This window comes from Ostrea edulis, chromosome 8 (assembly GCF_947568905.1).
Source record: "Ostrea edulis chromosome 8, xbOstEdul1.1, whole genome shotgun sequence".
NCBI lineage: Eukaryota > Metazoa > Mollusca > Bivalvia > Ostreida > Ostreidae > Ostrea > Ostrea edulis.
In genome coordinates, this window is record NC_079171.1 from 72,547,413 (window position 1) to 72,562,377 (window position 14,965).

The window sequence follows — 14,965 nt, forward strand, 5'->3', positions numbered from 1 at the left end:
TTACACGTGTGCCTTCTTATTCACTGGTTCAATTGACAGGGCTTACAAACACACACACACACACACACACACACACACACACACACACACACACACACACACACACACACACATACGTGTAACGCGTGTCAAATGAACACCTTAACTTCCCACCTGCAACTGAACACTTCTACAGTTATTGGTATTTTAGTACGAAAATTTACTATTTGGTACTGAAAACAACATAGAAGACATTGCTGCGGTCGAAATTTGTGAAATATCGTTTTATTCACTCCTTGAATTTTTGCTTATCAAGTGAACACTTTCCTTTACACACGGTCAATTGAACACTTTCCTTTACACACGGGAAATTGAACACTTTCCTTTACACACGGGCAATTGAACACTTTCCTTTACACACAGGCAATTGAACACTTTCCTTTACACACGGTCAATTGAACACTTTCCTTTACACACAGGCAATTGAACACTTTCCTTTACACACGGTCAATTGAACACTTTCCTTTACACACAGGCAATTGAACACTCTGACACACACGGGCAAATGAACACTCTGACACACACGTGTAATTGAACACTCTGACGCACATGGCCAATTAAATACTCTGATACACGCAGCCAGTTAAACACTCTGATACACACAGGCAATCAAACACTCTGAAACATCCAAACAATCATTCTCACCACGCTAAATAAATAAGGCAAAATCTCTAAAGCTTACAAAAAAGCGTGAAACGATGATATAAATCGAAATTGGGATGGGATAGACAGGGAATCCACACATTTCGTTGAAATTATCGCCGCAAGAAAATAAAAAAAGGGGGGGGTAGTATTGATTGGATGATTGATTATATATTTTACGTCCCGTCGAGAATATTTTATTCATATTGAGACGTAACCAGCTTTAAGCGGAGTACCACGAATTTAGACCTATCCAATGTACCCATAGGGTTCAGGGTCGTAGCAGTGAGGGTTCTTTGAAATATCGTGCCAACACCTACTACATGTACGACAAGGGATATACGTTTATAAGGTCACATCCAAAAGATCCGTGATTCTCACTTCTAAACGTCGAGCGTTTGGCGAAGGAGCAATTAACACTACCAATTTTAACGTCTTAGGTTTGACGCATGAACGATGCTTGAACTCACGACCTCCCGGTTACGAAGCGAACGCTCTACCATTGAGCTACCGCGACCGGTCGGGGGGAGGGGTAGTAGTGTCCATAATGATGACTTTTAATGTAATAATAACTTATGATAATCATCATTATTATAAATATATATATATATACTTCTATGATTATAGACTCCCTCGTTTGCCAATGCATGCTGTACGGGCCAGACTCTGTAGTAATTCGACCAAAAAGTATGATAAATAAAATCAAAATTCTGTAATACAGTGCCTAAAGGATCTAAAACAAGTATTCATAATTATATACATTTTTTGTATCACTTTAAGTTTTTTGTTGACTTTTGACATGAATAAAAATTACATATCTTTGTAAAGAAATGTTACGCGATATCTTAATTCCACTCTAAAAGGGAACATTTTCATGAACATTCTGTTTAAATATGTAACTACATAGATGTGACCTTACAGAAAACTTTAATCAAACGTTACAAAAACCATAAATTCTTAGAAAATCCGGTTTATAACACCAGTTTATATAACATAACTTCAGAATCAGGATTTGTTCCCGGTTCCTTTATATACTGTTACAAAAATATCTACATGTTTATGATATGTACATGCACATTATGTCAATTTTGACTATCATCTCACCTTGAAATATGAGGACAAAATTGTAATAGAGAACCCCCAAAAATCACGATTTTGATTCATCTTAGATATTTTTGTTTAGAGATTTCGTGCCTTTGGCACTCATTACGCCCTTCCCTAAACGTGTTACGTGTTGGACACCCCCCCCCCTCCTCATTAACTACGTCTGAAACACACCGACAATTGAACCTGGTACATTGCGCATAAATTGAACTATTATAACGAAAGGTAAAATTCAAGTTACATATTTGTAAGTTTTATTGATGAACTTAGTCCAGTCTCGAAAGGCAAGTAGAGATTTAAAACATTTCCTGAACATCGGCAATTCGCGCCTTCGAATGAGAAATAATCTCCCTCATAAAAGTGATTTGGACCCCCACTCCTTTCCCTGCCGATCTGAGGACAGAGATGACCAATTGCAAATTCAAGGGAATATATTACCTTCTGTTTTTGTTCAAAAACTGGACGTGTCCTCTCATGACCTTTATAATACAAATTCACCAGGTTGATTTTTAAAATCTTTTTAATGTTTTACATAAGCTCAAATTAAAGTCCAATAATATACGCACATCAAATCAATTATCGCTCTCATTAATTCAATTGATGCGCACATCCATGGGGTGGAAATATTGCTCGCAAAAATTAATTTAGAGCTCTGTATGAATGACTTGATTATCTCTTTTAATTCAATGGAGGATCTTTTTAATTATATATACAAGGCTATTTCATAAGCAATTAATGCGCGCATCATTTTTTTTTTAAAAGAGCAACAATTCAATTAAAGAAATCATTCAATTGTGGATATCTTGAATTGAAGATTATATCTCAATTAGATAATCTCTCTAAAATAATTATTCCACGCATCAATTTAATTAATGATATCATTAATTCAATAGAAGAGAGCAATAATTCAATTATTGTGCACATTAAGTGATGTTAGCATTAATGAATTATTGCTCTCTTCAATTGAATTGTAGCCTGCATTAATTCTATTGTTGGTATCATTAAATTATAATTCATTTGAGGAGAGCAACAATTAAATTATTGCCTGCATCAATTCAGCAGAATAAATAATGATATCAATAATTCAATTCATGCTCGCAATATATATATAATGCAGAATTGAAGATATTAATTATTTGAAGAGATCTTTGATTGCAATGTTGGTGCATGAAATGAATTGATAATATCTTCAAATAATTAAAGATATCTTCAAATATTTGAGTTTGTTAATTTGGCGCTCCATAGATCTAAAACTATTCCTAGTGGATTCTGGTGCTTTCTGACTCAGACATCACAACAGCTCTTGCCACAAATGAATCTCACCATACAAGTGATAAAAACACACTTGAATATGTTGCAGAAAAATAAAGATCAGGTGGGTCGCATATACCTATAGCCACCTCTCTCTTAATTTCTTCATAGGATTCATATACTTAAAGGGATTTTTCTCCTTGAAAAGGTGATATTTAAAAATATGTCACTTTTCAAGGAATTTTATAATCCCCCAATAGTATGTACCGGGGTAATTTCTAAACTGTTTGGTGAAAATGTTGACAATTAAGAATCAGTCACTGGTTATCCATGTGGAATTTAGCTATCTCATATGAATAAACTTTTGATTATTTTACTACAATGTACCATATTAACCAATTTCGGAAATAATTCCTTATTTGTCTTAAATTTTGATTTGATATAAAGAGCAAACTGAAATGATAAACCAAAGTTCACATTCAACACCAGTGAGGCAATTGTATACAAATATCAAATTCATATATTACAGAATTCATTAAGATATTTGAATTATTCTAATCTTTTAATGTTCCATGGTAGCAATGAAAACAGCAGGTCTTTTATTCTCAGTCATATATTTTATTATATTACAGGAGATGTTATATGTACAATTAGTATATATATATATACATTATATATGTAATTGCATGTGCCAAAAAAATGTATACATACATGAGTAATTCAACCACAGACATATCAATAAATTTGCATTTAATACATTGAATGTAGTCCTTTGATTAAATAATCAACACAGATGGATCCATATGATAATACATGTATTTGTAAAAGAAAAAAAAAAGAGTTCCATTTCTCATACAAATGATATCTGTACAAATATCAAAATCAACAAGAGGCCCAGGGGCCACATCGCTCACCTGAGTCACCTTGGCCCTGCTGTTTTGATTTTTAAATGCTATTTTATCAATCTTTATTCTCATGAATAATGTGACCCAAACCTACCTCTAAAGAACACAACATTACTAAAATGAAATCATATAACACAAAGATATGACAAGCATGATATTGCTGTTCTGGATAAGACCAAGGTATGAAGTCATAGGTCTTGGTATGATATGAAAGACTTTGCCATAAGTAATCTATATACAATACATGAAAGCCCTATCTAAAATAGTCCTGGATATACTTAATAAGTTATACTTTCTTAAAAGTAGGTCAAACTCAGAGTTCAGGGTCACAAGGTCAAAGAACATAATATGATTGATTGTTTTAGCTGTTTTCCGCCACACTCAACAATTTTTCAGTTATCTGGTGGTGCCCAGTTTTTATTGGTGGAAGAGAGAACCCAGATACAATGTACCTGGGAAGAGACCACTGACCTTCCGAGAGTAAACTGGGAAACTTTCTCACTTACCGGTGCAAGCAGGATTCGAACCCACGCCAACCACTGAAGAGACATTATTTGTCGAAATGCGCATCTGGTGCATCAAAATTGGTACCATATAAGTTTTACCTTAAACACAATGTAGTTCAGGACACACTGAATAGGTCAGATTTGTTTTGCCATAAAAATTGTATATACAAGATATGAAAGCTCTAGCTTAAATAGTTCAAGAGATATCTTTAAAGATTTTTCCTTTAAATATACATGTATCAGCATATAAAACTTTGATCCCCTATTGTTACCACACCATACCTCCCGGGAAATGATTTTAACAAACTTGAATATGCACTATGTCAGGAAGGTTTAATGTAAATTTGTGTGCTTCATACTAAATTTGAAAAGAATTCTGTTATTCGAATCGTAGATTGATCGCTGTTCGTTATCTTCACCTTTCAGTTATAGAATTTAGTTAAAAATATTCAATTGTTAACATCGACGGACTACAACGGACGCAGACCAATAGCAATATGTCATCTGAGTTTACTCAAGTGACCTAAAATTGTATAATTTTTCTAAAGCTTTTGAAAATTGATAATGCTATTAAAGCCTAGTCTGATCCCTTGCACTCCATTTCAATAGTTAAGCGTAAAAACAGACTGGAGTGGATGGGGACCAAACTTAAGAAAGCTGTGAGATTAGTTCAATATTCAAACCTACAGTTTTTGAATAATAAGTATTTAACCCAACTAGGATGATTTCATCCAAAATATTTCACTAAAAATATTTGTGGGGATATTAGTTCACACAGACATTATGTTTCAAAATGAGTACGAGTATGGAAATGAACTGGGGTTCAAATTGACTGGCTACGTATACCTAACATGGCTACATCAACAAAGAAAATCACTTGAAGCTGTGAGTTTTTAGGTTATATGTGGGTTTAAGGAATATTTGAAAGTATGCTTGGAAACAAGTATAGTGGGAAAATATGTTAGGAATTATTTAATATTAAATTCATAAGACAGCGATGCCGGAATGCAGTGATAGAGGGACTTAACCATGCACTTTTTTTCTGTGCCGTAAATTGAAGATTTTTAATAAGGGGCTCATCTGAAGCTCTAGCACTCTGACTTGCCCCAATATCTTCTCAAAGAGCTACAATTTTGGGTTTAGTTCTGCATCTAGTTTTTTAGGAGAAGATTTTAAAAGATTTTCCTTGTATATATTTCACATATAAAACTTAGATCCCCTATTGTGACCCCACTCTACCCCTGTGAGCCATGACCTTTAACAAACTTGAATCTGTACTATATATGAATGTAAAACTTTGATCCTCGATTGTGACCTCACCCTACCCCCGGATACCATGATTTGCACAAAACAGGAACCTTTTATGTGAATTCAACTTTCCTGGTCCAGTGGTTCTTGAAAAGGTTTTTTAAATGACCCCACCCTATTTTTGCATACCCCTTATCTATTGATGATGCATACCAAGTTTGATTGAAACTGGCCCAGTGGTTCACTCTGGAGAAGAAAATGAAAATGTGAAAAGTTTACAGAGAGACAGACGACAGGCAAAGGTGATCAGAAAAGCTCATTTGAGCCTTTGGCTCAGGTGAGCTAAAAAAGTATATAAACATGTTCAATGTTAAACCTGTTTGTTGTATTGCTTAACAGCTCCATTGCCAGCATCTACCCTTACTGAGCTTACAGTGTCAGACCTTGATATCATCATCATCACTCATTTTGACTATCCAGGCCAAATTAATAGTTTTGCAAGGGTGAGGCCTGGCTGTCCTGTCGAGGTTGAAGTTTGTACTTCTACACTTGGCGACCCAGTGGATTGATCCTATCCAATCCTCTAAACTCTAGGTCTCGTTTTAGGATCTCATCCCATGTCAGCTTTGGTCTACCTGTGAAGTTCTTTTCTGTTGATCATGATGCATAACATTCTGACAAATCTGCAAAAATATTTAGAGAAGTGATTAGTAAAAGGTCTTCGTAAAAGGTAGCAAGAAATGTACAATTAGATAAAATCATAATTTCTATTTCTACAAAGTAAGTGTTTATCAAATGATCAGCTGTAAATATTAATTCACACATCAATTATCATTTTTAAAGATTCAAAGTGATACAGATATCATAAACATTTTATGACAAATATATCATAACTTCAGATTGTTTATATGAAAAACAAATGTATCCCCAGCTCCCCAAATTGGAAGTGCTCCAAATGAAACCTCCAACCCCTTAATGTACTGCATAGTATGGAAGATAAAGCATGAGCAGGAACAGAGACATTATGAACTCCAATAATTAAGCCACATAGGAGAAGGGTTCACAAACTATTTTACACCCTCCACCCCTACAATCCACTATATTAGGGACAACATTTGGATCTTTGATCTGTCCCTGCAATATGCACATCGCAAATGGCATTGAAGTATTCTACAAAATTTCAAGTCTATCGGATAAGCCGTATAGGAGAAGTATTCACAAGCTATTTTAACATCCTCCACACCTCTTAGATCTACTATTAACTTTTAGAAAAATAATTGGACCCTCCTGTCCCGACAATATGCACATCTACAAATGGCAATGAAGCATTGTACAAAGTTTCAAATCTATCCAATAAGCCATATAGGAGGAGAAGTGTTGACAAGGTATTTTACATCCTCCACCCCTCTAAGATCTACTATTAACTTTTAGGAAAATAATTGGATCCTTCCATCCCACCAATATACACATCTACAAATGGCAATGAAGCATTGTACAAAGTTTCAAGTCTATCTGATAAGCCATATAGGAGAAGTGTTCACAAGATTTTGTGGCAGACGGACAGAAAGTACAAAAACAATATGTCTCCCCTGAAAGAGGGGAGACATAATTACAGTACTGCAGCAATATTTTCACTGTAAGTTGGAGGCTGTCAAAATACGAATTATCAATATACTCTTAAGGTGCAAATCAAAACTTGTATATATATACCTTTTCTCAATACATTTTAATGCGTTTTATTTCATCTCTAGTGGACTCTCTTTAGGACTGGCTCATTTTGCTGGGAATATGGGCATCTAGCTATCCTGGTGCCATGCTCTTTTTAATGAATATTGTATTTTCTAGGTTATGTCAAAGCCACTTTTTCTCTTTGATGCAAAATTATGTTTGACTGAAATTAAAGTGAAGGTTATTTAACAAGAAATCTAGTAGACACATTCAAGCAATACCTGTTCCCTACCACTACTAACTATATATTTATTCAACATATGTTCAAATTCAATGGAACCATTGGACTTCATATACTATTTTGTCAAAATGCACAGTATTAATGAAGAGGGTGTTACAACTTACATATACCAGATAAGACATATCATCAATGTTCTACCTATTAATATCTGCTCTAGAACCTGATTTTCATGCACCCATGTTATGATGGACTGTATTATGGTATTTATCAAGCTCTTTCATCTGTCTGTTAGCTTTTATAAAAATTCAAAATCTTAGTTTATCAATCCTTATACCCACTCAGGTGATCTAATCAGTAATTAAAAAAACTGATTAATCTTTTTGAACATAATATCTAGCAAAGATACTTACGTACATATGTAACTTTAAAATGATACTTATGCCTTGTTCAAACAGCGGTTTTAATGCATATTTTGAATTAAAATTTTCAAACTTTAATGCGCATCAAATATACTTCGTAGAATAGATATAGGCCCCTGCATAATGACAAATTTGAGTCACATGCATCATACCCCTGGTTAGCTATAGATTTATATTTATGCTAATTTTGACTGAAAAACTAATTTTAAAAAACTTAATTGATCGCTAAAAATAGTGAACATTAAGTAATTAGAAAATGCCAGATGTAGATCTGTGCTCTGCAGAGACATACTGGGTCATATATGCATAAAGAAGAAAAAAACTATAAAACAATTCTCTTTGATCCACTGTAAATTGTAGGAAAATATTCGATCCCTGGGTCAGAAGAACGTGAACAACATTAAATGATAATGAAGTATTGTACACAATGGCCTTCATTTTTGCAGTTACTGCCATTACACCGGAAGTAGGGGGCGTGCTTACTGATGGGGTCCCCCCCCCCAATTGTGGCCCCATCCTACCCCGGGGGGCCATGATTTGAACAAACTTGAATCTGCACTATGTCAGAAAGTTTTCATGTAAAAATCAGTTTTTCTGGCTCAGTGGTTCTTGAGAAGAAGATGTTTAAAGATTTTTCATATATATTTGTATGTAAAACTTTGATCCCCTATTGTGGCCCCATCCAACCCCCGGGGCCCATGATTTGAACAAACTTGAATCTGCATTATGTCAGGTAGCTTTCATGTAAATCTCAGGCCATCATTAAAAATATTTTTCTTTGATGTACTCTGACTCACATTTTTCAAGGTGGGTCGGTAGGTAGGTTTTTTTTTTTTTTGTTTTGTTTTTTTTTAACGTCATGAAAATTTGTAATATTTTCTTTTAGAATAAGGAGAATTTTCTATTTTTCAAGGGACCCCCCCCCCCAAAAAAAGTTTTAAATTGCTGGAAAAAATGGTCGGGTAGGAGCAAATTTGATTGGTCGGTCGGAGTACATCAAACAAATCAATGTTTATTTTTGACCTCAGCTTTTCTGGCTTAGTGGTTCTTGAGAAGAAGATTTTTAAAGTTTTTCCCTATATATTTGTATGTAAAACTTTGATCCCCCCTTGTGGCCCCATCCTACCCCCGGGGGCCATGATTTGAACAAACTTGAATCTGCAATATGTCAGGAAGCTTTCAGGTAAATTTCAGCTCTTCTGGCCCAGTGGTTCTTGAGAAGAAGATTTTTAAATGACCCCACCCTATTTTTGTGATTATATCCCCCTTGAAAGGGACATGGCCCTTCATTTGAACAAACTTGAAAGCCCTTCACCCAAGGATGCTTTTGGCCAAGTTTGGTTGAAATTGGCCCAGTGGTTCTGGAGAAGAAGTCGAAAATGTGAAAAGTTTACAGACAGACAGACAGACGACAGACAAAATGTGATCAGAAAAGCTCACTTGAACCTTTGGTTCAGGTGAGCTAAAAATAAATTAAAATATGCAAATTCATTTTTGGGTTGAATGTATTAATTGTTACACAAATTTACTACATGTATATGTATCTATAGTTTACAAATCATTACATTTTGCTAAATGATATAATTATTCTACACATATCATCTAAGATTTTAATTATACAAAATAAGATCATATAAAATCTGTAAATAAATTATGGATCAACAAAATTGTTAAATACTAAGATCTGCTTTCATATTTACTGTACTTAAGGCCACATAGAATTTCATATTTACAGATTATCATCCACGCCCACCCCTCTCAAAATTATCCACCCCATTGTTTTTTATTCTACCTTTTTTTTTTTAAAAAGAAGTTGAGAACAAATATTTGGCTTGTATATCAAACATTTAGAGCATTTCAATGACTGACCCTAACATTTTGGCATGTTGTGGTTATATTTGACATGTTTCTATTATAAGGGTACCCAAAGATGTGGTAGTTGTGAAGGACTGTTGCAGTGTGATATGCATTTGGTCAAGTGACTGCACATGTATGCCTTGTTAAAATTGATTAATGGAGATGCTATTGAATGTGAAAGTATGCGATACCATGCCATTTCCCAATTCTGTGTTTGGAACTTTTATTATTGAGTGTGCATGTCTTAGACTAGAAGAAGATGATGGCAAACTGAATTGAATAATGTTAAGCAAAAGAACTACAGTACAGTGACTGTTGCTTTGTGGTACAATGATGGTAATTATGACTCATTAATTAGCGGATACGGCAATGGCATATCCTGATCCTCCATAAACTGTATATTCAAACAAGAGGCCCATGGGCCACATCGCTCACCTGATTCACCTTGACCCATATTTAAAGATTTGTTCTACATATTCGCTTCTAAAACTTTGATCCCTATTTAAGTATTGTGGCCCAACCTACTCACGGGGCCATGATTTCTCCTACCTAAAATCTAACTCCAAAAAACCCCACACAAACATAGCTTGTAAAGGGGATAGGAGGACGTGCCTGGTGTTTAATAATTCAATGTGTACAGGCATTAGAAAAATGTGTATATGCAAAAACATACTTTAAATTGTATGCAAACAGTCTATACGAAAGTTTTTTGGACCACACAGGACATTCGGTCCTGTGTAATCAATGAACACACGGGACCGAACCAAATTTTGTCAGACCGAAAAACCTAATGTAAAAAAGAGAAACACGTGAAAATGCAAAACCAAGGAAATCTTATTCATTATACTAGTAATACTATACCAGGGATCCCTCCCGCATAATACTTTAGACGGTCCATGCGGTTTAATCACATTCATTTACGTATTTGGATTTGTGTGATATTTTTTACTTACAACAAACATTTAATTGACTCCGCGTCAAAATAATAAAGCTTAAAACCGAATACTGAGACATCGGACATTCCGGTCCGGTGTAAAAAATGACACATCGGACCTGAGGCACTGCACATCGGTCAGGTCCGACGTCTTTCGCATAGACTGTGCAAAATGATACCCATGTCTAGTCCTATTATAACATTGGAAGGAAAATTTGATCTGGCCACCATTGCTATACGACATTTTAAGTTACGAAAAATAAAAAATTTACATATGAACACCTAGGCTGTGTCAAGCTGAGTGAGCAAGTTTGTGCAGAACGAACAAAAATTACACCAAACACAGCGACACCTTTTCAAAATTTTATTTTTACAAACTTGAATCTGCACTACAGAGCTGTATGTCAGGAAGCTTTCATGTAAATTATGTAAACTGCTCTGGCCTAATGGTTCTTGAGAAGAAGATTTTTATGGCCCCATTCTACCCCAGGGGGTCATGATTTTAACAAACCTGAATCTGCACTATGTCAGGAGTTTTTATGTAAATTTGTACTTTCCTAGCCCAGTGTTTCTTGAGAAGATGATTTTTAAAGATTTTACCTTTATATTTGTATGTAAAATATTTGATCCCCTATTGTGGCCCCATCCTACCTATGGGGGTCATGATTTGAACAAACTTCAATCTACACTATGTCAGGAAGCTTTCATGTAAATTTCAGCTCTTCTGGCCCAGTGGTTCTTTAGGGGAAAATTTTTAAATGACCCAAACTATTTTTGCAATTTTGTAATTCTATATTCCCTTTGAAAGGGGGTGTGGCCCTTTATTTGAACAAACTTGAAAGCCCTTCACAAAGGATGCTTTTTGTCAAGTTTGGTTGAAATTGGCCCAGTGGTTCTTGAGAAGAAGTCAGAAATGTGAAAGTTTACAGACAGACGGACAACAGGGGATTGGAAAAGCTCATTTAAACTTTCAGCTCAGGTGAGCTAAAAATTACTATTATTCAAAAAAGCGCAAAAGAATGTTCAACTTCAGTGTTACATGAAAATGTACTTCAAAATCACTTAAAAACAATTATAATATTGCTGTATGAAAATTTTCTGTCCAAAGAAAACAATGTAAAAAAAAATATGAAGTAATCTACACTCTTCAGCAACATGCAAGTATAATGAACGGGAAATATATATTCTGAAAAATAAAAAATACACCACCTGCCCCATTTTTTTCCAAGCAAGGATGGAAATCTAAAAAATAATTTTATGACTATGTGGCCTAAAATATTTTGTATACTTACTAATTTCAAAACTCGAAAAGGAAATGTTATCCATGTGAAGCACTCTGTTCATCCTCTGGGGAAGACAATCTTTGATTTGCAGTTTGTGTCATGACTACACCATGATATCTTCTAATCTCGTCATACTATCAGAAAGTAGTTTTGGCAGTTGGCAAGTGTATCAATGGTGTAACTTCTTCATGATCAGATCTTCTATACTGTGTCATATTCAGCATAAAGTAACAAGGGCTATCATCTAGTTCTGAGGTACTGAGGAAGGGCTGTTTTTCTCAACACAGCCTTTCTTCTGGTATTCTTATGGATACTTTATTCATCTTTTAATTACATTTCCTTCTTAGAGATTAAAAGTTGAAGACCACTGAAAGAAAAAGAAGTGATTTAATGAGTTCCATGTACAACTGTAGTTTATCGAATGTGCTGACCAGAATATTATCTAACTGTAGCCCCCCTCCCCGATCAAGCATGCAATGTCATACATGTATCTGAAATCAATACTTATAAAAATTAATTAAAATTAAAATGTTCAAATCTACAATCTTGTTACACATCTCCTATATTTTTTACTTATCATAACTTTGAATTTTTAATAAGTGTGTCCTTTTGTCCACAAACTTTAACAACCCCTCATAAACAATTTACAAATATGATATCAGAAATAATAATCTAAAAACATTATCCTGTTGTTCATAGATGCCATCAACACTAAGAGTATAACAAATAACAAAAGCTCTCCTGACATTGTCCCATTCTGAAAGCCCAAAGGCAGGGGGTTACCCAGAATTGTGTCTAAAGAGAGGAATAATATTTATGGAATTAACCAAAAAATTAGTTATAAATTTTTTAAATTTTTAGCTATGAATTCATGTTAAAAAATTGGTAGCTCAGTGGTAACAGAGCATTTGCTTCATGATGAAGAAATCATGGTTTCGAGCCATGCTAATGTACTTTATTTAGGGTGTAAATGTAGGTAGTGAGGTGAATGCTCCATCGTCATATTTAGCATTCAAAAGAGAAAGTTGCTGGTCTTTCAGATGAGACCTTCAAACACCACATGCATGCGTCTAAATGTGTCGCACTTCATATTACTGAAATATTCTCTACAGGTATTATACTAAAATCAAACAAACACATATAATCATATACATGTTAAAAATCTTAATTTTAGAAATTTCTTCTTCTGACAAAATGATGCGCAAGCATATAAATGGAAGCTATGCCACTATATGTCATGACACTGTACAGCTTGATCAGTTTATACATCACATAAACAATCACAGATGTAAACAATCAAGAAAAACTCAGTACACAACATCATCCCTTAATTTTGTATTGTAGCTGAAGATCATTCTTCCAAGATCGAAATGCAGCTTGGAAATGATTAGCGAGGGTTGAATTATTCTTAAAAAGTAGATTGAAAGCAAAGGGTAACTGCCAAAGTTACCAGGAGACAATAATCCATACATCGTTCGAATTTCCTCCACTGCCACCTAAAGTGCACGTGTAAACCACGCGTGTGACACCACAGCCCGACAGGCTACATTGTAAACAAATAAAATGCATTCAGAGTAATAGTTTTGCATATCATATTCTGTTTGGTTTATAGTCTTAGTAGTTACATACCTATGCGGTACGCCTGTACCATGTGCGTACTGCAAGCAGTGCGGCGTAATGTACATTTGCATCCTCGGGGATTTCAACCCGGACAAAGTGGAACATGCCAATCCGAATACATATACACCTTTCTTTTTTATTTTTGCATTTTTATTTATTTATCTATTTATTATTTATGTCATGGCGTTGGAAAAAACTTCAAAGTAGGGAGACAGATGTAAAGGGGTATACGTTCCAATCATCCAAAATATGTGCCGTGTGGGGGGTGGGGTAGGGGGGTTGATTCCTAAGGACCTGGCGCATTTCTTTTTGTGAAATTCTATCCAAAATAAATATGAATTCTTAGTATACAGAGTACATTAACTGCAAAGATTATATTTCAAAAAGAAAAGAAAAACCAAACAGTTCACGCAGATTTATCACTTTTATCATCGAAATTTTCAGTAACTCGGGTACTCTGTCGCTTGTACATAACACGATCGGTATGAAACACCATTTAATCAGTCTATGTAATAAAAAACCCATTGATAACATGCAAAAAAATTCTTTCAACCGTGTTTACTTACCTCAGATGGGCCAACTTCTTTCCCTGGAAAACTCCATTATGATGATATCACAAATGACGTCATTTAAAACAGAGCATGCGCACTTCGAAAGTGTGTAAGCCATGCTCGCAAGGAAAAAAGATGGACGAGTGCTAAATCTTTACACACCTGTTACACACATCTCATAAATCCTGTTAAGTAAACACTTCAGGATTTTGATGGTAGATGACGTATTTAATGATTTTATGCTGATTTTTATAAAAATCCAACTGAACACCACCATTTCCGTGTTCCTTTGGCCGACCCCGTGTTGATTTACACGTGTGCCTTCTTATTCACTGGTTCAATTAACAGGGCTTACAAACACACACACACACACACACACACACACACACACACACACACACACACACACACACACACACACACACACACACACACACACACACACACACACACACATACATATATATATATATATATATATATATATATATATATATATGATTAAAAAATATAGGCCTAGTGATGAAACGATTGTCGATAGCTTTTGGCTCTTTGATTCCAATTATCGATTCTATTTTTCAAAATCGATTGTCGCCCATACACTATTTGATATATAATCCGAGATTTTTCTGACTGCTAAACCCGCTTTTATTTCTTGACATGTGAGGAGGGGAGTTGAGAGTAGACTAGACTCCAT

General features: G+C 34.9%; 1 protein-coding gene and 1 long non-coding RNA gene across 2 annotated transcripts in view; one reads left to right on the forward strand and one right to left on the reverse strand.

Moving 5' to 3' along the window:
- LOC130049293 (leucine-rich repeat-containing protein 70-like) overlaps positions 1–14,965 on the forward strand; it is a 1,034,056-nt gene that overhangs the window by 565,676 nt on the left and 453,415 nt on the right. The window lies entirely within an intron of this gene.
- Positions 3,632–14,610, reverse strand: LOC130049297 (uncharacterized). The gene is made up of 3 exons (XR_008797799.1): positions 12,107–14,610; positions 7,406–7,586; positions 3,632–6,378 (listed from the first exon to the last, which is right to left on the reverse strand). It is a non-coding gene; the product is annotated as an uncharacterized LOC130049297 (long non-coding RNA).